Below are 26,578 nucleotides of genomic sequence, written 5' to 3'. Positions count from 1 at the left end.
CATGAATCAGACTTTGCGTAGTTCGGACCAATAAAAGATAAACAATAGTAAACATTTTTCAATTTTCATATTAGAACAAACTGAGTTTCAAAGGTTTGAAGATGACCTACAAACTTGAAACTCAAGCAACCCACATATTCTAGTCAAAAGATTTATAACCTCAAACGGCTATTTTTGCAAATGTGGCCCCTTCCAAATCTCAAATGAATTTTGAGGCCGGAGAGGATTATTTTATGACACTTTATAAACTTGTCCGTTCTTTTACGAAAATAACCTTTCGACAACTGAAAGATACTCTAAGGCTATTTCGGCAAGAACGGTTTAAGACGCGGCCGAAGCTGGCTCGGCTTATTATGACAAAATTCAAACGGTATTTTTTCTTTTCAAATTATAATAAAACCTGGTGCTGCAAACACGGCCCTTCAGCGCCTCGGGGACGAAGATTTTTAAGGCTGTGCGGGTCAACTGGACCAAACTCCTAAACATGACCCCAAAAGGTGGCTGTTTATGCAAAGTCGGCCTTCCGGCGTCCCTTTCGGGAACATTCGGCTATTTATGACAAACAACATCACCTGATTTATTTATGACTCTTTTTATCGTTTTTTTTTTCAAAATAGAAAAACCTGGTGTTGCAAACACGGCCCTTCAGCGCCTCGGGGACGAAGATTTATAGGGCTGTGTGGGTCAACTAGACCAAAAATCCTAAACATGACCCAAAAGTGGCTGTTTATGCAAAGTCAGCCTTCCGGCGTTCCTTTCGGGAACATTCGGCTATTTATGACATAACAACATCACCTGACTTATTTATGACTCTTTTTATCGTTTTTCAAATTAGAAAACTCAATATTGCAAACACGGCCTTTCAACGTCTCGGGGACGAAGATTTTTAAGGCTGTGTGGGTCAACTGGACCAAATCTTAAATATGACCCAAAAGTGGCTGTTTATGCAAAGTCAGCCTTCCGGCGTCCCCTTCGGGAACATTCGGCTATGTCTTGATAAAACAGCGTCACCCGACTTCTTAGAAATTTGACATATATATTTTTGCTATTTTTTTTTTTGTAAAAGGGGAAGTTGGACATCACCCGACTTATTTATGACAAAATTAAAAATCTTGACACATTTTTTTTGTTTATTTGTTTGTTTTGGTTTTTTAGCAAAAGGTGGGTTGGACATCACCTGACTTATTTATGACATGTTTTTTATTATTTATTCGTTTTTGGCTTTTTTAGCAAAAAGGGGGTTGGACCCGATGAGGGTTGCCTACGTATCTCACATCCGGTGAGAATCAAACCCGCGTAGTTCGGGCAAATAAACTATTTTTGAGAGGACCCTTTTCCATTTTCTATTCTTTTTTTATATATAACAAACAAACAAACTATTATTTTTCATTCATAACAAACAAACTAACGTAAAACATAAAATATTCCTTCTTTTTCATTTGTTTTTCTTATTCTAAAGAAAAAGAAAAATGTTTTTTTTTTGGAATTTTTACCTTTAATAAAAGAAATGCTTAAAAAAATATTTTTTGAATTTTCTTTTGAATTTTTTTGGATTATATATATATTTATTTTGGAACAAATAATAAAATCACGTTCAACGTCCGACTCTTTTTATTTTTTGGCATTTTCATAGACAAAATAAAAATAAAAATAAACATTTATAAACCAGACTCTTTTTCATTTCCATTTAATGGCAAAACAAACTATTTTCTTTTCTATATTTTCTGAAAAACAAGACAGAACAATGATGATTTTTTCTCTCTATTTTTCCTTTGCTTTTAATATAACAAACCAATAAGACATTCTTTTCATTTTCTCAAAATTTCGGCAGAGTTTCGATACTACTTGGACATTGGTTTTTTCCTTCTAATAAGTAGTTATATCTCTACACTGCCATTTTCTCATCTTTTCACGATTTTTTAATTTGTGGAAAATGATGACAACATACAAAATCTTTTTGAATTTTCCAATGTTCTTTTTTATTTATTATTATTTTGTTATTATTTTCAAAAATGTGGCATGGGGGACATGTGGATTCCAAGACTTTTTGGATTCCACAAATGTTCCTCATGTGCTTTTCCCAAAAAAAATGAAGCGTGGGGGACATGTGGAATACCAAGGCTTCTTGAATTCCACAATGTTCCTCATGTGCTTAATTAACATAATAGCATGCTTATCAAAAGTAGTGCAACTTTCTTATTTAACGTGATCAGCATGATAAGGAGTGTCATTTGTCCGCAAATATCATTGGTCCGCCAAATGACACATTCACCCTTGAATAAATACAACATGTAGCACATAGGATGCCATAAGATGGTCTATTATTTTCAGGTTGCTTGTCCTAGACGGACCCAACCCCTGTGTTGAGTCCCCTAAGTCAAATGCACATGATGCAAATAAACGTTCCTACTAGGGATCCGGCATGTGACTTTGTTATACTAAGTTCATAACCTGGGTATTTGTTCTAGACCTGGCTTACCCGAGCGGACAACTCGAGCCGAGGATGGGAGCTGTGTACCGGTAACCAAAAGGCCATCCGATTTTGCAACTCCTCCGAATCCTCGTTCTATTTTGGTATATGACACTAACAGAAAGAAGCCACGACCAGCGTGCACTCCTCAGGAGAGAGAAGAGAGGGGTTTCGGTACAGTTTATATGTACACTTCAAATAATATCAAAGCAGTAAAAGCAGCACTTAGCACATTAGGCTCAAACACGTAAAAATCAGATAATAAATAAAGCCAAATAATAACAATTATTTTAAGCTCGAATTCTTAACCCTGAACCAGTGGTTCTGGGTCACCAAGTCCCCAGCGGAGTCGCCAGAGCTGTCACACCTCCTTTTTCCGCACCCGAGAGGGTGCAAGGGAGTTTTTTCCAATTAAAGGACAATCGAAACGGGATTGGTTTATTTATTTCAGAGTCGCCACTTGGGAGATTTAGGGTGTCCCAAGTCACCAATTTTAATCCCGAATCGAGGAAAAGAATGACTCCATATTACAGTCTGCGTACCAGAAATCCGGATAAGGAATTCTGTTAACCCGGGAGAAGGTGTTAGGCATTCCCGAGTTCCGTGGTTCTAGCACGGTCGCTCAACTGTTATATTCGGCTTGATTATCTGATTTTATACAAATATGAACTTATGTGCAAAATTTTATCTTTTTACCGCTTTCTTACTTATTGTTATTATTTTACGAGAATTGCAACGTCGTGGAAACATATCTCGAACCACGTTACATCAATGCACCCGTAGTTGTTTGGCATATCTCGACTCGGTTGAGATTTGGATTTGGGTCACATAAATGTGCACCCGAGTTAAGGAAAATAAATTATTAAAGGCGCGCCTAAAGCAACTAGCGTCTTGTTATTTTGGGGAAGGCCGTAAAATTCGCTAAACGGCCTGTCCTCGAATTCTAAGTATTTTAATATATACATTTAGAGGGCCCCGCAGCTTGTGCATTTTTTGTTTGTCGAGGCTCGTCTCATTCATTATTAAAAAGAATTTGCAATGTCATGGAAATACATCTCAGACCACGTCACAGTCAATGTACCCGTGATTAGAGACACATTTCGACTCCGTTGAGATTTGGATTTGGGTCACATAAATGTGCACCCGAGTTTAAGAAAGTAATTTAATTAAATCGCGTCTAAAGAGGCTAACGCGTTATTATCTTCGGGGAAGGCAGTGAAATTCACTAAACGGTCCATCCCAAATTCTAAGTATTTATTATGACTAATTATTGAGGGCCCCGCAATTTGCATTTTTATTTGGCGAGGCTCGTCTCATTTATTATTTACAAAGGCAAACCTAAGGAAGCTACATTTTTCTATTTTGCGAGGGCTACGGAAAATCCAACCAATAGCACACCTCGATTTCTAAAGAGTTGAAATTTAATTTAGCCATGAGTTATGGAAAATTTTTACAAAGGGAATGAACGACTTAACTGTTAAAACCAAAAGACATATCGTAAATAAAAATCTTTCAAAAATTTCTTCCCTACAAGTTACTTTACAAATCACAACGAAACAGAAACGGAAATTAATTTATTCGAATCATCATTCCATACCCAAAATGCATGCCTTAAACAGATTATTTACCAAAAATATAACTATAATATGAGTGATTTTTCTTGCCTGCACCAACAATTCTTAATACTTGACTATCTTAATAGTTAAGAATTAAACCATATTGAACATCCATCACAACAAACTACAAGTAAGATGCATTTGAATACAGTAACAACATTTATAAGAAAATAACTTTATTCAACTACCATTCATCAATTTTAGGAGAATAAGATGTCAAGAGAAGGATTAGAAGCGGACCTTACTTTGTCCTCAACGTAAACGACGAACAACGACGACCTCAACGAAAACGACGACTCGAACCAAGATTGTCAACGACCTCGACGCTCACCTTCTCTCTCTCGACGCAGCAGGTTGGTTCGAAAAATGCAACAAAAGGGGTCGTTTGGATGTGAGGAAGGAGGAGGCTATGGAGGGTCGTTTGGCTAGTGGTTTGTTGACTGTGGTATTTGACGACGGGAGAGTTGGGGTCGAGGGAACTGACGGTTTTGCTGGTGAGGCAGATGAGGGTTATGGGGCTGGTCACGGTGGTTGATGAAGAAGAACATGAAGCAGCAGCAGCAGCAGCAGCGACAGCTGCTCGTCGGGGCTCCGGTGGTTGTTTGGCTTGAGGACGGAGCAGCTGTGGAGGGTCGTTTGAGCAGTGACGACGCAGCAGCAACAGCTGTGGTCATCGGCTTCAATGGAGGAATGGTTGCGATAGTAGTGATGGGTTTCACGGAGGAAGAAAGCGATGGGCTAGTAGTTTGGGCAGTAGGGTTCGCGGGTGGTTGCTGGAGGAAGGAGGTGGTGTTTTTGTGGTGGTTTGGGCAGTGGTCGACGGAGAATCTGGACGGCGAACTGAAGCAGCAATGGTGATTGCCGGTGGTTGTAGGCGATGGGGAAGGTGACGATGGAGGTGGTGTTTTTGGTTGGGTTCTGCTAGGGTTTTTGTTAGGTTTTTGGTGAGGAAGAAGAAACGTGAACAGTGCTTTTTTCTTTCAAAATCTGTCCGTTCCAAAATTTTCAAGTCCTCCCTTTTCAAAATCCTTGTCCGTGTATTAATTAGCCTTTTGCCAAGAAAAATGAGCCCCACGCGTGGTGGGGTTCAAGGCTTGTGTCCCCCACGCGTGGTGGGGTTCCCCATGTATGGGATTCCGTCCGTGTTCCCTACGCGTGTCCCCTCACGTGTGGTGGACTCAGATTATTATGGGCTAGGTCCGAAATTAGGCCTAAAACCGGGTAGTTTGAACCCGAATATTATTCTTTTGCCCGGACCCGAGAAATAGGAACACGACGTTGCTCAACTGATTATGTAAGCAAAATAGCTACTAAAATAAGACTAATTATTTAAAACAAAACTATATTATTATTTTCTTAATGTTTTTTCGAGATTAAAATAGCTACAAAAATATTAACAAAACTATTTTTTTTGTAATTTTCGTTTTTTTAAATATAAAGATAAAATATGAAGTAATATTTTTTTGTATTTTTCAAAATTAAAATGACTATAAAACATTAATAGAACTATATTTTATTGGTAATTTTCGAAATTATGTAAAGTACAAAATAAGGTACTATTTTTTTTGTATTTTTCAATTTTATGAGAAATACATAAACTAAAAGTTTATGTATATATTTTTGTAATTTTTCTTTTTGTAACGAAATAAAGCAAAATAGTCAAAATAGCTATATTAGACCCAATTTCACATATTCACGCTAAAAATGTAAAAATTCTCGGGGAGGGTCAAAAATCAGGTGTCTACAGCCGACACAACACCAAATTCATTTTACACAATTATAATAACACAATTCAAGTCATTAACATGCTAATAATCCCAAAATAAAAGTGAACTAGTACAATTTGTGGAAACCAACACAGCCCGACATCGGGGTGTCACCAGTCATGAGCATCTATCATAAGTCTAAGAGTATGAAAGAGTTTATACAGTCTATTACAGAACTAGAAGAAGGGAAGTAAGATAGGAGGGATAAACACTGGACTGCGAACCCGAGCAGCTACCTAGTGGACTCCAAATAGCCTGTTGGGTGCAATCAACTCTCACTGGTGGGACCCAAAGCTCCTGAATCTGCACACAAGGTGCATGGAGTAAAGTGAGTACTCCAAATCAGTGAGTAATAAAAATAAATGAAGACTGAGCGATAAGAAAACACGTAAAACATAACAAAATGCTACAAAGAGACAGTGAAAAGCCAATACAATGCAATAAAATAGTGAAATCTTATAGAAACACCTTAGTTCAGTGTAAGCTTCTTAAAAACACCTTTTTAACAGTTAAACAAGTAAATGAAAAGCAGCGAGAAAAGATAAACACATAAAATCAGCCCCCCGGGCACAATATCAACAGGATCAGCCCCTCGGGCAATAACATGGAATGACACCAGCCCTTCGTGCTATATCACATACCACATTAGGTACCCGTGCTCACTGGGGGTGTACAGACTCCGGGAGGGCCCCCTTATATAACGACCCGACCGGTCGTTTTGAATAAGAACAACCTCGTCTCCCCATATACTGCTAAATTCATGGTTCTTATGTAACTTGCCGGGGAAATTGATTCGGGTTCGGAAAGGTTTTTGAAAGGAATTGAGACACTTAGTCTCCAAGAAGAGAGCTTAAGTTGAATTAAATTGACCAGAAGGTGAAATATGAGTAAACGAATTTGGAATGGATTTTTGATGATTTCAATAGTTTTGTATTTGATTTAGGAGCGTGCCTAGAAAATTATTTAGAAGTTTGTCGTTTAATTAGGCTTGAAATGACGAAAACGAGAAGTCGCAGTTCGGAAGTTTGACATAGGGGTTGACTTTTTGATATCGAGATCAAAATTCAACTCAAGAAGTTGGAATAACTCCATTATGTCATTTATGACTTGTGTGCAAAATTTGTGGTCAATCGGACTTAATTTGATAAATTTCGGCTTTAGTTGTGGAATTTGAAAGCTCCTAAGTCCTTAGGCTTGAACCCGAGGTGGATTTGGTGTTTTGGTTTTGTTTGGAGTAATTCGAAGGCTCGACTAAATTTTGATGATGTTATAGGATGTGTTGGTACATTTGGTTGAGGTACCAGGGGCCTCGTATGTGTTTCGTGGTGAATTTCAAGCGAGTCCGGGCATTTCGAAACTGTGAGATGGGTCTAGCACTTTTGGGAGTGCGGACCGCACAAAAAATATGCATACCGCAGAGAGGAGTGCGGACCGCACTAAATGGTGTGCAGACCTCAGTGCGGACCGCACAAAATGGTGTGCGGACACACACCAAAAATGTTCCGCAAGATCGCTAATCCGACTTCCGAAACTCATATCTTTTGATCTACACGGAATTTAGAGATGATTCAAATGAAAGTTGTAGATCTTTGAATCTAGTTTTCAGAAACCTATTATAATAGGCATTTGGACATCTGTAGCGAAAGTTATGGCCAAAATACTAAAGCTTGTCACTGCAGTCAAATCCGCCATGGACAACACTGGTTTTTGTGCGGTCCGCGGTGCTCCACCATGGTCAGCACTGGTTTTGTGCGGTCAGCAGTGAGGGAATCCGGAAGGTACATTATAAATACGAGGTTTGGGGGTTTTATTTCATATTTTGACCTAGGGAGCTCGGTTTGAGGCGATTTTTCGAAGGTTTTTCAAGAAATTCACCGGGTAAGTGATTCTAACTCGGATTTGGCTAGAATACATGAATCTATCATTGAATTCATCATTTGATTCATGACTTGGGATTGAATTTGGGAAAATTGTGAAATCTTTCAAAAATGTAAAATGATGATTTGAAGGACCAAATGATATCAGAATTGGATAATTTTTGTATGGGTGAACTCGTATCGGAATGGGTATTCGGTTTTTGTAAATTTTATCGGGGTTCCAAGGTGCAGGCCTGGGGAGTTGACTTTGTAATGCGAATTTCAAGTCGACATTTTATTATCTGGAATTATTTCCAATGTATTTTAATGAAGTTCTACAATTAATTTGGCTAAATTTGAGCTGTTCGAAGGTCAATTCAAGCAGGAAGGCTATTTTGGAATATTGGCCTAACTTCAAAAAGGTAAGTATCTTGTGAGCACGTGATTTTTGCCTCATACAAATTACTCCAAAATAATTCCCAAAATTAGGTCTTGTCTTTAATTATGTTTTATTTTAGGAATTATTGTGTGATTTTCCCGATTGTTTGCATATATTTGTGTGCATGTTTAATTTTATTAATACATTAAAAATACAAAAATATAGCATTTAAGATTTGATTTTTACATTTTTTGGAATTAATTAATATTAGGTGTTTTACAAAAATGAAAATTCAAAAAACTAATAACATATTTTTGTAATTTTAGTCAAATTGTGTGATTTTCTTAATTTGGCATTTAATTATTTGTGATAATTATTAGTTAGAGTTAATTAGTATTTTTAAGTTAATTTGGTGTTTTATAATTTAATTAGGATTTTATTTTTAATTTTTGAAAGAAAAAGAAGAAAAGAAAAGAAAAAAGAGTTAATAAAATAGAGGAGATCAAATCTGGGCCAAAAGATCCCCAAGCCCAAATAATTACCCAACCAGACCTGATCCCCAGTCCAGCCCAACCCGTTCCCTACCCGGTCCACCCCTACCAGAACCAAACGACGTCGTTTGGACACGTTTTGATCAGAGCCGTCAATTTCATTTGATCGAATGACCCAAAGCTTTGCCCATTACCCGACCCCGACCCATTTCATCTGAGACCGATCCGGTCTTTAAATCACTCAAACGACGTCGTTCCAATTAGTCAGATGATCCAAGCCGTTGATCTCATTTGATCGAACAGTCTGGATCCAATTTCACCCCAGTATATATTTGTCCAAACAGACCCCACCCCCCTCATAACCCCCCCAGCTCATCGCTCATCTTCCTCACCCAAACCCTAGAGACCAGCCGCCACCATTCCCCACCACCTTCTGGTGGCGTCACCGGCTCCAATCACTCCCAAATTTACACCCCAGAACCACCCCGAGCCCCCATTTCCAAATCTATGACTCGTTTCCCTCGAATCACCCGAGTACTTCTCGAATCTTCAATCGAAGCTGTCCGATCCCGAAATCCCCGAACCCTATCCTACCCAATCGACCCCAAATTAACACCACACAACCCCCATAACTCCCTCATACCAAATCCATCAATGATTTCCCTCGAATTAAACCAGAACTTGTCGAATAGTGAATCTAAGTTTTAAACCTAAAACTATAGAGTCAAGATTCGTTGTTACTTTAAGCTAATTTTGACTTTATTTGTGTGTTCTTAATAAGAACACACAGTTAAAGTCAAGATCTGGTTTAAAAAATTTGAAGATTCGAAGGTTTTCTTCAATTACTAATGGCCGGTGAGTCTTTGTTCTGTTTCTATGTTTATATTCTATTAATTTTATCCTGATATTCGTCTTCCACATCTCTTTTTCTTTTCCTGGTCAATTAAAATTCGATCAGTGCTCTGGTATAAACTATTTCTGTCCACTGTTTATTTATTTAGATTGGTTTTGTGGATGTGTTTCGTATAATTAGGATATCAGAAAACTTTGAAATGGTATCTCAATTTAATCACTTAGGCAGAATAACTGGGATTAGTTCAATAATTTGGTCGATTGTGTATAATAATCAACTGATTAGTATAAGTTTAATGCAAGTGGTCACTAATTGAGAAGCTTCTAATAATGGTAGGGTAGAAATTTCATTACTAAAGGCACTAAATTGAGTGGATAATTTAAAAATGAAAAGATAAGTTGTAGTGAAAAATGCACTAATTAGATGCCCATTTAAGGGGGCTGAAATTTAGAAGAAGAGAACACACAAAAATAGAGACAGAAAGAGAGCTGGAGAAACGACTAGAAATTACATAAGAAATTTCTGCAATCTTTTGATATAAATTGGTCTTAGTTCTGTTCTTTAAATTGGTTTGCTAGTCAGAAATTTTTTTAAAAAAAGAAGTTCTGATTCTGGGTTGAAAAATGATTCAATTTTGAGAAGTTCTGGCTTGAAGCTGTTTTGATTTTTGAAGTTATTGTGATATTGCTGAAGATTAAACTGGGTTAGCTGCTATTGATTACTGCCTCCTCACTCCCTCTTTGTTTTTTTCCTTATTCTCGGGTATATGTTTCTAGACTTATCTCACACAAGGTTTCGATATTGCAATGAAATGAAATCCAGAGTTCCAAATGTGTCTTCTGCACATTCAAATCTATTAGTTTAGTTTCAGTTTTGTTTTTTTAGTTAATTAACATGTCATATGCTCAACATGGGAGCTATTAGTCAACTTGCCTCTGTTGAAGTTAGTATAGCTCTACAGTAATTTTACTTACTTCTGAAGCTCATTGGTTATAGCTGCTTTTGAACTGCTGAGATGGAGAACTTGGTAGAATGTTGACCATTAGCTAAGTTTTGTGTTTAAGCCATGTTAGCTAAGTGTATGGTAGTATGGAAATATCAAGGAACCACAATAGTATATTTCGTCAAACATCGGAATTTTGTTTTAATTCTGGTTGAGATAAGTGCTCTTGTTAGTATGTAATCTTGTATGATAACAGCTATTGGGATAACCATAAGTTAGAGGTAAATTGATATAGTCCATTATGTTTAAAGTGTTGGAGTATTCTGAGAGGTTCAGTTGTGTATTTGTGGTATATGTAGTGTAAATTTGTCTATCAAATCAATTTGTAAACAAGTTTTCTTTCTTAACAATAAATTGCCTATTTTAGTTTAGGAGTGCAATTAGCCCATTTCTTATAACAAAATAATGTCAACATTATTACAAGGTATAGATTTGGTAGTTGTAAATAGTTTTCACAAGTTTGGACAATAATTGGTTTGATTTTGTTCGTCTAAAACCCAATCGTCATAAGCGAATTAACAGAATAGTTAGGACTTGGACTAGAAATAAATGTGTAGAAGAGGATTGGGTTTATGAGTACTGATTTCGGCATTTTAAAAGAGGATATACAAAGTTGAGTTTGCTCTGGGTGGAGTGATGGTTATTTCATAAAACAAATGGTATGCATATCAGCTAAAGTTTCTCCCAACTTTACACGTAAACCATTTTGCAAGTTTTAAACACATACAATTGGTCTCAAGCATAGGAAGAGAACAAACAACTTATGAATATGGTGATCAAGCTTTAGGAACATAATTAAATCAAGGGTACTGTTTTCGCGGTGTGGTTGTGATATTTAATTTCAAATTAGTTTTAATTATCTCCTTAATTCTTCTAGTTGAATAGTTTTGAGGCGTGTCATTCACACATTTGAATCATATAACCTATGGCCATCACTTAATGAATCTTAATTCTTTGGAAATCGAGGCGCACCATTTAGCGAATTCTCATGGCCCTCGTATTAATGTAGATATAAAAATAATAAATATTCCTAGAAAAACCTTTAGGGCCGTTTAAAATATTATCGTGATTGTGGACACGTCCGCATGACACGGTTACGATTTCTTTAAAAAAAATCAGAGTATACGTTCGCGTAACTTCGGCTAAACTTTCATAATAATAGAGCATCATTAATCGTGGACGAAATAATTATATAGTATCCCTAAGTCATAAATCGGTTAAATTTTTTCCTAATTATTCTTGTGAATAGACCATAAACTATAATAAATTTTCTTTATAAGATTATAGTAAGTTTCTTTTACATAAAGAAAAGTTTTTTTTATTCTCTGAATAAACGTTTATAATTTTTAACTGCCTAGCCATGAAAGTTGCAAATTTCTAAGTGTTAATTTGGTAGGAATATTTTATTTTTTAAAAAAAAGGGAGAAGAAAGATTATGTGCTAGAGAAAGATTATGTGCTTAAGATATATAATTCATAAAGTATTTTATGCAGCTTGTTTGGAGTTTTGTTTTAATATCAAAAGACTATAAAATTTCATTTTTTTTGTTTTGCTCAGTTTTCTATATTAGCAAAATTTGTTGTTTTGCGTGGTAATATTTTTGTTTTCTGTTAACATAGTTCTTAAGAATGCAAGTAGTTAATTTTTGAAATTTTAATCCTAAAATGCGAGAATGAGGAAAGCTCACTGTTGATTCATGAAAATCTTGCTTTCACATATTTACATCAAAATCAAATTGATAGTATGCTTTTAGGTATGATCTTAATAAATCAATCATCGTGATTGTATACATGTTCGCGTGACATAATTACGATTTTCAAAAATAAATTAAGGTACGCGTCCGCGCGACTTTGACTAAGTTTTTTAAAAAATAAACTAAGTGTTGTGAATTGTGTACACGTACACGTGACATGACTCTTGACACGCCAAACCACACAAGAATACGTATGCGTAACTCGATAATTCTTTAAGTACGAGTAAATCACGTAATTAAAAGCGGTAAAGGTAAAATGCATGTAGTTTCTAAACACGTAATAAAAAATAAAAAAATATTTAAGCCAAGTATAAATTGTTAAGCGACCATGCTAGAACCACGGAATTCGGGAGTGCCTAACACCTTCTCCCGGGTTAACAGAATTCCTTACCTGGATTTCTGGCTCGCGGACTGTAATACAGAGTTAATATTTTCCTCGATTCGGGATTCTAACCGGTGACTTGGGACACCATATATTATCCCAAGTGGCGACTCTGAATTTAATGTAAATAATCCTGTTTCGATTGTCCTTTAATTGGAAAAACTCCACTTATACCCATTCTCGGGGGTGTAGTGAAAAAAGGAGGTGTGACATATCTTACCTAACATTATGTGGGGGACTACCCCGTAGAATTTGAGTCTTCTATGCTAATTGTAGTCCATGCATACGAGGTGACGAGTGTGTGCTCAAACTTATTTGTGGGAAATTTGCCTCTAGGGTTCTTAGGTCTTTATGCTCATTATGTGGAAAGTATCCCATTTTGGTTGGGTTTCCTAATTGCTTAAATTGCCTCCATATGCTCCATATGATGTTATTAGCTTTCCTCTAATTCGTACGTGTTACTTGACCCTTAATTGCCTTAATTGAAGCGATTGTTCTTCTTATCGTTTTGTTATCTCTAAATTGTAAATTCCTCTATGACTTCGTGTATATATGCTATGAGTCCAAATTGTTGTGGTTGTCGGTGTAGGTATCACGTGCCTGTTGTGTCTCGTTGTTTTGTTAAGGTTATTGTATTTCTTGGTTTTTCTGTGATTCTCTTGTTGTCGTGTGTTCATACTCTTGGTGGTGGAATTCCTTGTGATTGGGTTGTTGGATTATTTTTGAGTATTCCTCGTGTTGCTGCTGTGTGTTTACTTTGGGACTACGGGACGATATCCCGGGAGATCCCCCTGCATGTTTACATTGGGACTACGGGACGATATCCCGGGAGATCCCCCTGCACTTATATTGAGGATACTAAGAGATCTTCGGGATACCAAGAGATCCCTAGCATTTATATTGAGGATACCAAGAGATCCCTAGCATTTATATTGAGGATACCAAGAGATCCCCATCACTTATATTGAGGATACTAAGATATCCTCGGGATACCAAGAGATCCCTAGCTCATATACGGAGGATACTGAGAGATCCCCGAGTATTTACATTTGGAACTACATGACGGTATCCTGGAAGATCCCCGGTTGTTATCTCTACGTTGAGCTGTACTCCGTCTGTGATTATTTTGTCTCCGTTGTAATTGTTGTTACCAATTCAAGTATTTTAATTGTTTAAATTCCTTTATTGATGTGATCATTTGTGTTGGAATCGATAGTGTTTACAATACCTCATAGTAATTTTTATACATATATTTCAATACTTCAAATTTCAATAATTGTTACATTTTTAACTTAATTAGTTTCTCAATCAAATCTCCTTAAACCGTTGAGGTTGTACTTTACTTAAGAAGGAATTTTTACTAAGTTAATTTATCAAATCCCATGGTAAAGGTAATAATTCATTCGATGTTGTATTCTAATTGAAACATGGTACTTTCTTTATTCAAATGATTAAAAAAATAACTTCATCTTTCTTGATGAGTTCCAAATGGGTTTAGAAGTTGTAGTCTACTTCATGTTAAGTAAATGAGGCTCCATGAACATTCTTAATTGTATTGGGTTATGGACCCTATGAACTGAGTAACCTGAGAACGTTGTTAGGCAATATGTGACAAAAATATATGGGCACAAGGTATCTGAAAAAATATTATGATTTTATTTAATGGCATGTGAGTTGCCCGTGCGGCTATGATAGAAATATGGGCACGAGATGCCGTGAATATATGAAAGTGGGTTGAGAGCTATATTATTTATGATTATGAAATGAGGCATCACAACATGACCTTTACTCGAAAGAATTATATTCAAAAGATACTTATTTGAAGGAAATATATTTGAAGGATTTGATTAATTGATTGCACTTGTATACATTATTCGTTGAGCAATATTTATGGTGTTTTTTGTTGCCCTGTTGTTTACATCACGGGTTTATTATTGTTGCCATCATTATTATTTGCTCTCTATTATTTTTGTATGCTATATTGCACAAGTTGTTAGACCAGTGAGTGTCTTGAATGTACCTCGTCACTACTGCACTGAGGTTAGTCTTGATACTTACTGTGCACCATTGTGGTGTGCTCATACTAGTTCAGTGAAAACTTGTAAAAACACCTTAGTTCATAAAAAACCTCTTAAAAACATTTCTTAATAGTTAAACAAGTGAATGAAAAGCAGCGAGAAAAGATAAACACATAGAATCAGCCCCTCGGGCACAATATCATGGAACAAAATCAGTCCCTCGGCCTATCTCACATATCACACTGGATACCTGCGCTCATTAAGGGTGTACAGACTTTGGGAGGGGCCCCTTACGGCCCAAGCGCAATATCAAGCCATCTCGTAGCATAATCAATAGGCTTTTGGCCTCATATCAAGCCATCTTGTGGCGTACAACTCAGTCTCTCGGCCTCATAATCATGAATCAGCTCAGTACCATTGCGGTGCACAACTCGATCCCATAATAATCCTCACAACACACACCCTCGGCCCTGCTCAGTCAAAAATCTCTAAAAGTCACTCGGGCACTGTAAAATATGATGCTCAACTCAAAATATCATTTAAGATGTCCAAATAGAGTAAATATGGCTGAGTTATAAAACCAACAGAATATAGCATGACTGAGTACAAGTATAAAGTCAAAACAGCAAGGAAATAGTAGTAAAAATTCCCTAAGGGTCCAAAACAGTTGGCACGAGGCCAAAATATGACATTCGGCCCAAAACATGATGATAGCAAACAATTTTTAATCAAATATGCGGTAAAACAGTCATTCGGGATGGACTAAGCCACAATCCCCAATGGTGTACGACCCCACGCTCGTCATCTAGCATGTGTGTCACTTCAATATAGCACAATGATGTGAAATTCAGGGTTTCATACCCTCAGGAGAACATTTACAATCATTACTCACCTCTACCCGCTCCAAATTCTAGCCTGTGATGCCTTTACCTCTCGAATCGGCCTCCGGATGCTCCAAATCTAACCAAAATCAGTGCAAAACCATCAATATATGCTAAGGGAACAAATCCCACTCGAAAGAAATCAAATTACAACACAAACACCTTAGTTTAGTAAAAACCTCTTTAAAACATTTCTTAACAGTTAAACAAGTGAATGAAAAGCAGCGAGAAAAGATAAACACATAGAATCAGCCCCTCGGGCACAATATCATGGAACAACATCAGTCCCTTGGGCTATCTCACATATCACACTGAATACCCGCGCTCAATTGGGGGTGTACAGACTCTGGGAGGGGCCCCTTACGGCCCAAGCGCAATATCAAGCCATCTCGTAGCATAATCAATAGGCTTTCGTCCTCATATCAAGCCATCTTGTGGCGTACAACTCAGTCTCTCGACCTCATAATCATGAATCAGCTCAGTACCGTTGCGGCGCAGCCCGATCCCATAATAATCCTCACAACACACACCCTCGACCCTGCTCAGTCAAAAATCTCTAAAAGTCACTCGGGCACAGTAAAATATGATGCTCAACTCAAAATATCATTTAAGATGTCAAAATAGAGTAAATATGGCTGAGTTATAAAAACAACAGAATATAGCATGACTGAGTACAAGTATAAAGTCAAAACAGTAAGGAAATAGTAGTAAAAATCCCCTAAGGGTCCAAAACAGTTGGCACGAGGCCAAAATATGGCATTCAGCCCAAAACATGATGATAGCAAACAATTTTTAATCAAATATGCGGTAAAATAGTCATTCGGGATGGACTAAGCCACAATCCCCAATGGTGTACGACCCCACGCTCGTCATCTAGCGTGTGTGTCACCTCAATATAGCACAACGATGTGAAATCCAGGGTTTCATACCCTCAGGACAACATTTACAATCATTACTCACCTCTACCCGGTCCAAACTCTAGCCTGCGATGCCTTTGCCTCTCGAATCGGCTTCCGGATGCTCCAAATCTAAACAAAATTAGTGCAAAACAATCAATATATGCTAAGGGAACAAAGCCCACTCGAAAGAAATCAAATTACAACACAAACACCTTAGTTCAGTAAAAACTTCTTTAAAACATTTCTTAATAGTTAAACAAGTGAATGAAAAGCAACGAGAAAAGATAAACACATAGAATCAGCCCCTCGGGCACAATATCATGGAACAACATCAGTCCCTCAAGCTATCTCACATATCACACTGGATACCCGCTCTCATTAGGGGTGTACAAACTCTGAGAGGGGCCCCTTACGGTCCAACCGCAATATCAAGCCATCTCGTACCATAATCACTAGGCTCTCGGCCTCATATCGAGCCACCTTGTGGCGTACAACTCAGTCCCTCGACCTCATAATCATGAATCAGCTCAGTACCGCTGCGGCGCACAGCCCGATCCCATAATAATCCTCACAACACACACCCTCGGCCCTGCTCAATCAAAATTCTCTAAAAGTCACTCGGGCATAGTAAAATATGATGCTCAACTCAAAATATCATTTAAGATGTCAAAATAGAGTAAATATGGCTGAGTTATAAAAACAACAGAATATAACATAACTGAGTACAAGTATAAAGTCAAAACAGTAAGGAAATAGTAGTAAAAATCCCCTAAAGGTCCAAAACAGTTGGCACGAGGCCCAAATATGGCATTCAGCCCAAAACATGATGATAGCAAACAATTTTTAATCAAATATGCGGTAAAACAGTCATTCAGGATGGACTAAGCCACAATCCCCAATGGTGTACGACCCCACGCTCGACATCTAGCGTGTGTGTCACCTAATATAGCACAACGATGTGAAATCCAGGGTTTCGTATCCTCAGGAAAAAATTTACAATCATTACTCACCTCTACCCGGTCCAAACTCTAGCCTGCGATGCCTTTGCCTCTCGAATCAGCTTCCGGATGCTCCAAATCTAACCAAAATTAGTGCAAAACCATCAATATATGCTAAGGAAACAAAGCCCACTCGAAAGAAATCAAATTACAACACAAACACCTCAGTTCAGTAAAAACTTCTTTAAAACATTTCTTAACAGTTAAACAAGTGAATGAAAAGCAGCGAGAAAAGATAAACACATAGGATCAGCACCTCGGGCACAATATCATGGAACAACATCAGTCCCTCGGGCTATCTCACATATCACACTGGATACCCGCGCTCATTGGGGGTGTACAGACTCTGGGAGGGGCCCCTTACGGTCCAAGCGCAATATCAATCCATCTCGTACCATAATCAATAGGCTCTCGGCCTCATATCGAGCCACCTTGTGGCGTACAACTCAGTCCCTCGGCCTCATAATCATGAATCAGCTCAGTACCGCTGCGGCGCGCAGTCCGATCCCATAATAATCCTCACAACACACACCTTTGGCCCTGCTCAGTCAAAAATCTCTAAAAGTCACTCGGGCACAGTAAAATATGATGCTCAACTCAAAATATCATTTAAGATGTCAAAACAGAGTAAATATGACTGAGTTATAAAAACAATAGAATATAGCATGACTGAGTACAACTATAAAGTCAAAATAGTAAGGAAATAGTAGTAAAAATCCCCTATGGGTCCAAAACAGTTGGCACGAGGCCCAAATATGGCATTCAGCCCAAAACATGATGAAAACAATCATTTGGGATGGACTAAGCCACAATCCCCAATGGTGTACGATCCCACGCTCGTCATCTAGCATGTGCGTCACCTCAATATAGCACAAAGATGTGAAATTCAGGGTTTCATACCCTCTCAACAACATTTACAATGATTACTCACCTCTACCCGATCCAAATTCTAGCCTGTGATGCCTTTGCCTCTCGAATCGGCCTCCGGATGCTTCAAATCTAACCAAAATCAGTGCAAAACCATCAATATATGCTAAGGGAACAAATACCACTCGAAAGAAATCAAATTACAACACAAACACCTTAGTTCAGTAAACACCTCTTTAAAACATTTCTTAATAGTTAAACAGGTGAATGAAAAGCAGCGAGAAAAGATAAACACATAGAATCAGCCCCTCGGGTACAATATCATGGAACAACATCAGTCCCTTGGGCTATCTCACATATCACACTGGATACCAGCGCTCATTGGGGGTGTACAGACTCTGGGAAGGGGCCCCTTACGGCCCAAGCGCAATATCAAGCCATCTCGTACCATAATCAATAGGCTCTCGGCCTCACATCAAGACACCTTGTGGCGTACAACTCAGTCCCTTGGCCTCATAATCATGAATCACCTCAGTACCGCCGCGGCGCGCAGCCTGATCCCATAATAATCCTCACAACACACACCCTCGGCCCTGCTCAGTCAAAAATCTCTAAAAGTCACTCGGGCACAGTATAATATGATGCTCAGCTCAAAATATCATTTAAGATGTCAAAATAGAGTAAATATGGCTGAGTTATAAAAACAACAGAATATAGCATGACTGAGTACAAGTATAAAGTCAAAACAGTAAGGAAATAGTAGTAAAAAATCCCCTAAGGGTCCAAAACAGTTGGCACGAGGCCCAAATATGGCATTCAACCCAAAACATGATGATAGCAAACTATTTTCAATCAAATACGCGGTAAAACAGTCATTCGGGATGGACTAAGCCACAATCCCCAATGGTGTACGACCCCACACTCGTCATCTAGCGTGTGCGTCACCTCAATATAGCATAACGATGTGAAATCCAGGGTTTCATACCCTTAGGACAACATTTACAATCATTACTCACCTCTACCCAGTCCAAACTCTAGCCTGCGATGCCTTTGCCTCTCGAATCGGCCTTCGGATGCTCCAAATCTAACCAAAATCAGCGCAAAACCATCAATATATGCTAAGGGAATAAAGCCCACTCGAAAGAAATCAAATTACAACACAAATCCCTAAATTGGCCAAACCCGACCCCCGGGCCCATGTCTCGGAATCCGATAAAAATTACATTAATAGATTCGTTATCACTCCCCGAGTTCATTCATATCAAAATCACCAAAACCTAACCACAAACGACCCCTCAAATTCAAATTCTAGACCTCCAATTACAAGCCCTAGTTCTTCAATACTTAGGCTTAAATTCTACAAATTCCATGATTAATTAGGTAGAAATCACAATAGAGTCGAGTATTAAGTCCATAAATCTTACCTCCAAGTGTTCCCCCTTGATTCCCTTCAAAAAGCTTCAAATCACCCAAAAATGGAGGAACTTAGACCCAAAATCGCGGAAATAAGTCTTTTAAACATTCTGCCTAGCACTTAAAATGTGATGACCTTTTAAAACAAAATTCTGTGTTTTGAGGCCTTAAAAACCTCTTTTAGCATCACCTCGATTTGCGTGCGCAGTCCAGCGTGTAGCCGGAAAGCCTATATGTGAAAATCTATGAAAAATAATAAATTTTGACTGTAAAATGAATTAATTTGACTTTGGTCAACGTTTTAGGTAAATAGGCCTGGACTCATGATTTGACGGTCCCGGAGGGTACACAGGAAAATATGGGACTTGGGCGTATTCCCGGAATCGAATTCCGAGGTCCCAAGCCCAAGAAATGAATTTTTTAAAAAAATTATTTTCTGAAATTGTTTAAAGAAATTTGAAATGAAATTGATTAGAACATGATGGTATCAATCCCGTAATTTGGTTCCGGCGCCTGATACAGGTCTTATATATGATTTAAGACGTTTCTATGGAATTTGGTAAAAAAATGGATGTCATTTGACGTGATTCGAACCTAAATTGCTAAAATTGAAGTTTTAAGAAGTTTGATAAAATTCTTTGATTTTGAGGTTTAATTCCTTGTTATTGAGGTTATTTTGGCGATTTGATTGCATGGATAAGATCATATGATGTCATTAAGTTAGTACTTATATTTGGTTAGGAGCCCTGAGGGCTCGGGTGTGTTTTGGATGTGTTTCGAAAGGTTTTAGACTTATGAAAAGTTGCAGAATTTCTGCTGCAGGTGCACAGATCTTTTGTGCATCGCGATCGCGAAGGAGGAATTGGGACAGGGGTGGAATTGTTCTTCGCGAACGCAAAGCCACCTTCGCGAACGCGGAGCACTGGGGGATTGCTCATCGCGAACACGTAGTTCCGCGAACGCGAAGGTCATGGGGGCCAACCCTTCGCGAACGCGTAGGAGAACTCACAATCGCGTAAGTCCACTTATGGCAGCTCTTCGCGATCGTGACAGTGTTCTCGCGAACGCGATGAACACTGTCGCCCAGCACTTAAAACAGTAGCCATTTCGAGATTTATTCAAAATTTCATAACTTCTTCACCTTAACTCGAAATTGGGCGATTTTTGAAAGGGGATTTCACCACCAATTCATAGGTATGTAATCTTAGACTCATTTTCTTCAATTTCCATTAACACCCATTAGATTTCTATGCTTAAATCATGTTCTCAAGGGTAGAAAATTAGGGATTTGGGTAGAGTTAGGGCTTTTTGATTAATTGTGATTTAGACCTCGTTTTGGGGTCGGATTTCAAACTAATTATATATACGGGCTCGTGGGTGAATGTGTGATCGGGTTTTTGTGTGAACCTCGTGTTTTGACCAAGCGGACCCGAAGTCAATTTTTGGATTTTTGGGAAGAATGATTAGAAAGCTATAATTAGGTATTGAAATTGGATTGTTTAGCATTTATTGATGTTATTAAGTCGATTATGTATAGATACGATTGTCTTGGAGCCAAATTCGAAAGGAAAGGCGGTGTTTGAGGCTTGAGTTGGTCGTGGAAGTTTGAGGTAAGTGTTTGGTCTAACCTTAGCTTGAGGGATTAGGAGTTGTGTCCTATTTGCTATTTGCTTCTTGTTGAGTACGACGTATAGGCATGGTGACAAGTATCTATACGTTGGTGTCAAGCATGCCCGTGAGTCTTATATTGTGATTTTCATGATTTCGTTGTATTATCCGTGCTTTAGAGGTGATTTCTATTTGTTGTGAAAAGTTTGTGGAAGGAATTGTGACCTTTGAACATCGGGAGCATTGGCTTAAGTTATATTACGAATTGTGAAAGTATATGAGTTGATTGAACCCTTTGGAGCATTGGCTCAAATGGTAAAGTAAGTTGTGAAGTAAAAGTGAATAAAAGAAAGAAGTCATTAAATTGTTCCCTTGACGGGATATTGTTGCTTTATTGATTATCTTCCTTGCCGGGACGTTGATGTTATTGATGTTGCTCCCTTGCCGGGACACAATTGTTGAATTGTTGTTCCCTTGCGGAGATTCCTATTATAATATTGTTTATTCCCTTGCCACATTATTTGTGTTTGTTGTTTGGGTGAGGAAGAGTGTTAAAGCACGAAGGGTGATGCCGTGTACTACTTGTTTTGGTGAGGAAAGAGTGTAAAGCACGAAGGGTGATGCCGTGTATTGTTTATTTGTGAGGAAAGAGGGTAAAGTACGAAGGGTGTGTCACACCTCTTTTTTACCTACACCCCTCATAAAGGGGTATTAAGGGAGATTTTTCCAACTTAAAGTGACAATCGAAATGGAATTATTTCATTTAAAGATTCAGAGTCGCCACTTGGGATAATTATGGTGTCCCAAATTACCGATTCAAATCCCGAATCGAGGAAAGATTGACTCTGTATTACAGTCCGCGAACCAGAAATCCGAGTAAGGAATTTTGTTAACCCGTGAGAAGGTGTTGGGTATTCCCGAATTCCGTGGTTCTAGCACGGTCGCTCAATTGTTATAATTGTCCTATTTATCCGATTTTAAAACACATTTAAACCTATGTGCATTTTTAGCTTTAAACTGCTTTTAAATATTTTAAGGAAAATTTCAACGTCATCTAAAATACGTCTTTGGACCACACCACATGAAATGCACCCACAGTCCGAGACACATTTTATTTAACGTTGTTAAGATTTGGATTTGGGTCACATGAAATGCTCACCCGAGTTTAGGAAGGTAATTTTAAATTATGCGCCTAAAGCAACTACGCATTTTTAACTTTGCGAGGGCCATGGAAAATTTTCTAAATGGCGCGCCTCGAATTCCAAGGATTTAAAAGAAATAGTTAAATGTGGGCCACGCATTTGGGATTTTATTTGGCGCGACGCACCTCAATTCTAATTTTTAAAAGGGAATTCAAACTAAATTTTGGAGGGCCATAAACTATCTTTATTGTCTAATATGGCACACCTCCAATCTACTTTTAAAGGAGTAAAAAAAAACTCAAGGAATTCAGAAGGCCCTTCATGCTAAAGTTTAAACTTAAATTGCAGAATGAATAAACAAAAGTCCATTCCTATTTCAAATCTGGGCTCAAAAGGAGCTCAACACTTCGTTGCAAATGTTACTAAACTACCGATTTCTTGAACGACTTAAGCTAATCCCCAAAATAAGGCCCAATTCGAGAACACAATGCACTTATAACGCTGGGACTCATGATCGAGTCCCTGCGATGGCATAAAGCAGCGCACATGCATATTGGAATTAACTCGATCCCATGAAGCATACACGCAAATACTATTTAACCTTCAGACTCGACTGTTTCAGCAAGACATCAATAGATCATCATTTTTAAAACTTGAAATTTGGCAATCAACAAATAATCATGCTTGAATCCATTCTTTGCTTCTTTTTTTAAAAGCTAATTTTTAAGAGAGCATTTTCATGCTATTTGAGACATTTGCTCCAAATGGGTGGCTGGCTAATGACAATTTTGCAGGCTAATCCAGTAAATACCAATAATCTGAACTTTATCCTTAAGCTAGATGTGCTTACCAAGCATCACACAAATAAATCAATGTTAATCTACAAACTATTATTCAACATTTAAAGAACTTAAAGGAAATTTTCAAAGGACCAGAACCAAACTCAACTTTAATTTGAACCTTTCTTATTCTCAGAGAGCTCAAAACATCCACAAAAGAAAGACACTTAAACCATGCTCCAAACTATACAGGGGAGGGGCAAAACTTGGCATGATTACTGGAAAGTAACTTCAGTGAACTCATAATTAGAATTAACGTGTACTTAAGCCTACGATTATGGAATCAACACCAAACAATTTTAGCCAGTTAGATTGCAAATCACAATCCATAATTAACACATACTATAGGGTCCAAAATACTCTCAAATCAATTACATCCTCATGAGTTCAAGTCGAAACCTTAAAACAAAATGAAGTATACAGAAAGCTATACTAGAAAGAACTAAATTCAATGAAATACACAGAAAGCTATACCAAATTCAATGTTGAACAAATAGCAATGAACTAGTGTTAATCAATTTTCTCATCTTGAATTACATGGGTTTACACTTGCCCTTCACATACAAGATCCAAGGCATACCTGGTATTGAACAAACAAAGCCAAAAGTAAGTGAGGGTTCAGCAATGAGCAGCAACAAAAATCATCCCAGATTCAACAAAAATGAGGTGCAGCAGTCCAGAAAAAGTTTCCAAACAAACAATACCCCACACAACTTCAAACCAAGCTTTTACAAACTCAAATTCAATCCATTCTAAACTCAGATGAATCAGAAAGTGTTTCAGAAATCGAAAACTTCAGAAATCAAAGAAAAGCTCAATGGAACAGTGATTTTCTTTGAAACAATTTCTCTTTTTTTTTTGATTTTTTCTAATTTTTATCTCTTCCGCCCCCTTGTTTTAGAAGAAAATGTGCCTTTATAGGCAAGCTATTAGGGCTGCAGAAAGGCCACTATTTTTGCACCTTAATCCCTTTCACATTTTACTTTTTCTTAACTACCCCTAAGGTAAATATCAGATTATCAAAATATCCCTAAACCCAGCTTCCTAGAAGCTTCCCCAATCTATTACAAAATATACCCTACCCCAATTTCCTAAACTACCCCCACAAACCCCTGAAATTTCACTCAGCAAATTACATGGGTCAAGCTGACCCAGTGGCCTGATTTGATACGGGTTTACAACCCAAGTTTAATTCCCTCTTGGGCTTCTGATTTTTCAGAGCACCATTCACAACCAGACATCCACAATTCAACATCTTAAGAAACTGACCAAGTCCTCCCAAAAGAAAGAAGTTCGAAAACCTTTCTTTAAAATGCAGCCCAGACCAAAACAAACGTGAATGAACTAATTACCCTAACTACATAAAAGGAAAATACATAAGTTATGGACTTAGTTTAATTAAACTAGGTGATTAACAGAATAACAACCGGAAATTAAGCTTTGCTTAACAAACTACAGAAATCAAAGAAACGGATTTGGGAAAATAAAGCGAGCGAGGGATAAAAGCACATAACTTAGTATTTAAACAGAAAATTTTGGTCACACTTCAGTTGAAGTGACCAGAGAAAGGAAAACAAAAAAAATAGAAGGAAATATGAGAGGGGACGAGGATTAAAATGATACCAACCCTGGACAAAGAAGGAAAGGAGAACTTACCGACCAAAGAGCTCGAAACCAGGACTTTGACCCTCTAATTTCATCTCCAAATAATGTTAATTGCTTGTTCTTTGTCAGGAACAAGCGAGCAACGTCATTTTGAGACCAAATCAATTCTGAACATTAAGAAATCGTTGGAGGAAGGTCCTTGCATGAATAAATCCGACTTGGTTTCTAAAGCTCGAACCCTAATTCTGAGATTCGAGAAGTTCTGGCCTTAGTTGAGGGAGACTAAATGGGGATTTGGGAAGGGGAGAGTGAGGGGGTCATGGGATGTTAATTTCGGGCTGATTGGTGGTGCCGCCACCCTAAGGCGGTGGGAGAAGAGGGGCGGTTGCTAGGGTTTCGAGGGGGTCTCTGAGATAAGGGTAAGAGAGAGATGAGTGAGATAGGGGGGTAACATTTTTGGACAGTTTTATATTAAACTCTCCCCAGTTCCGATCCATTCGATCAAATCAGCTCAATGGTTGAGATGAAAGGAACTGGAACGACGTCGTTTGGTTTAACAAAGAGACGGACCGGGTGTGGGGTGGAGTTGGGCGGGGTCTGAGCGGGTATTTGTTTAAATCACTTGGGCTTTGATAGAGCTGAATTAAACTAGCCCAAAAACTCTGATGTCCTTCTTTATTCTTTTCTTTTTTTCTATTTCAAGTTCTTTTTAATTCCTTTTCCTTCTTTTTTCTTTTTTTTCTTCTTTTTTTTGAAATAATGAAAATAAACCTATACTAATTCCTAAATTAAATTAATCCTAACAATCAAATTAATTAATTACCACAATTAAAATAAAACCAAATTAAAGAAAAATTACCAAAACTCAAAGCTAGAATTAAAAAGTGAAAATAAATTATTTTTGTGAATTTTTTCATTTGTATAAAAACGACTAATTTGCTAATTAGCCTAAAAAATATAAAATTAAATCCTAAATGCAAATGCAACATGTTTTTGTATTTTTCATTAACTAAATAAAATAAACATGCGTAGACAAATGCAAACAATTGACTGAAAAAGCCACAAAAATCCACAAAATTGCAAACAATGGGAAAAATTATTTGTTTTGAATTTATAGGAGTAATTCATATAGGGTAAAAATCACGTGCTCATAGCTGCTCCTCTTTGCTCGAAAACACGAAGAGTTTTCGTGCAAAGATAAAATGAGCAATTATGAGGGATTTTTGCCCATTTGACACTACATGGGAAGCACATTTGAAAAGAGTCTGACCGAACCTTACTTCAAAGGTTGCCTACATATCCTTGGCTATAACGGAATCAGGTCAGTGTAGTTCTGAAAGTTTTGGTAGTTGGGACTAGCATGAAGCTGTGATTTCACTGTTGTTGATGTTGTTGCTGCTGCTGCTGCTTACTGAACCCCTTATTACTTCATGATAAAATAAAAAGAAGCTAGACTAAAATATGATCTATGCATTACAAAAGTCCTATATGTATCTTTGAACTTGATCTTGTAGCTCTTGTTGCCATGTTGATTTATTGCCTACTTGAATTGTAATCTGAGATGTTTTCCCTTTCTTCAGGTGGACGCCTGATTGCTGAACTTGAACTGTATTCCCGTGCTCTCCAGGTGGGCGCATGACTGCTAAACTTGAACTGTATTCCTGTGCTCTCTAGGTGGGCTCTTGAATGCTGAACTTGAATTGTATTCCTGTGCTCTCCAGGTGGGCGCCTGACTGCTG

This window comes from Nicotiana sylvestris, chromosome 5 (genome assembly GCF_000393655.2).
Source record: "Nicotiana sylvestris chromosome 5, ASM39365v2, whole genome shotgun sequence".
NCBI classification, from domain to species: Eukaryota; Viridiplantae; Streptophyta; class Magnoliopsida; order Solanales; family Solanaceae; genus Nicotiana; species Nicotiana sylvestris.
The sequence above is the reverse complement of the archived record's forward strand: the minus strand, read 5'-3'. Positions refer to the sequence as shown.